Source organism: Corapipo altera, unplaced genomic scaffold (genome assembly GCF_003945725.1).
Source record: "Corapipo altera isolate COAL_440 unplaced genomic scaffold, ASM394572v1 58002, whole genome shotgun sequence".
NCBI classification, from domain to species: Eukaryota; Metazoa; Chordata; class Aves; order Passeriformes; family Pipridae; genus Corapipo; species Corapipo altera.
Genome location: NW_020889704.1, coordinates 494 through 1,985, shown reverse-complemented (window position 1 = coordinate 1,985; position 1,492 = coordinate 494).

The following is a 1,492-nucleotide window of genomic DNA, read 5'->3' as shown; positions in this document are numbered from 1 at the left end:
AGTCCTCTGTGGTGGAACCTGTTGTCTGGTAGAAATGTCCATTTTCATTCAATTTTCCAGGAATTGGGACAGGCCATTGTAGAGTAGGGCTGAAAAAAGGGAACAAGAGCGCTTTCCACCAGGAAAAAAAGTCTGGAAACTTGGGTTTTGACGTGCAGTTGTTGGGGTAGCCTGGGCACTTCTTGGGCAATAAGACCTCTCTGTAGTGGCACCTTTTGTCTGCCAGGAATCTTCATTTACATTCAATTTTCCAGGAGGTGGGACAGGTCTATGTAGCACAGGGCTGAAAAAAGGGAACAGGAGCGCTTTCCACCAGGAAAAAAAGTCTGGAAGGTTTGGGTTTGAGGTGTAGTGGGTGGAGCAGCCTGGGAACTTCTTGGTCAGGAAGAAGTTTTTATGGTGGCACCTTTTGTCTGGCAGGAATCTTCAGTTGGAGTAAATTTTCCAGGAGGTGGGACAGGCCATTGTAGAGCAGGGCTGGAAAAAAGGGAACAGCAGCTCCTTCTACTAGGAAAAAAAGTCTGGAAGCTTTGACTTTCAGGTGCAGTTGTTTGTGTAGTCTGGGCACTTCTTGGGCAGGAAGAGTCTTCTATGGTGGAACCTGTTGTCTGGTAGAAATGTCCATTTTCATTCAATTTTCCAGGAGGTGGGACAGGTCTTTGTAGTGCAGATCTGAAAAAAAGGAATAGGAGCGCTTTCCACCAGGAAAAAAAGTCTGGAAGCTTTGCTTTAAGGTGCAGTTGTTGGGGCAGCCTGGGCACTTCTTGGGCAGTAAGAGGTTTTTTGGTGGCACCTTTTGTCTGGGAGGAATCTTCATATGGAGTAAATTTTTCAGGACGTGAGACAGGCCATTGCAGCGCAGGGTTGAAAAAAGGGAACAGCAGCTCTTTCCAAATAGAAAAAAAGTCTGGCAGCTTTGGCTTTGAGGTGTAGGTGGTGGGGCAGCCTGGGCACTTCTTGGGCAGGAAGAAGTTTTTATGGTGACACCTTTTGTCTGACAGGAATTTTCATTTGGAGTAAATTTTCCAGGAAGTGGGACAGGCCATTGTGGAGCAGGGCTGGAAAAAAGGGAACAGCAGCTCTTTCTACGAGGAAAAAAAGTCTGGAAGCTTTGACTTTGAGGTGCAGTTGTTTGTGTAGTCTGGGCACTTCTTGGGCAGGAAGAGTCTTCTGTGGTGGCACCTGTTGTCTGGTAGAAATGTCCATTTTCATTCAATTTTCCAGGAGGTCGGACAGGCCATTGCAGCGCAGGGCTGAAAAAAGGGAACAGCAGCTCTTTCTACCAGGAAAAAAAGCCTGGAAGCTTTGGCTTTGAGGTGCAGTTGTTGGGGCAGCCTGGGTACTTCTTGGGCAGCAAGACCTTTCTGTGGTGGCACCTTTTGTCTGGCAGGAATCTTCATTTACATTCAATTTTCCAGGAGGTGGGACAGGCCTTTGTAGTGCAGGGCTGAAAAAAGGGAACAGGAGCGCTTTCCACCAGGAAAAAAAGTCT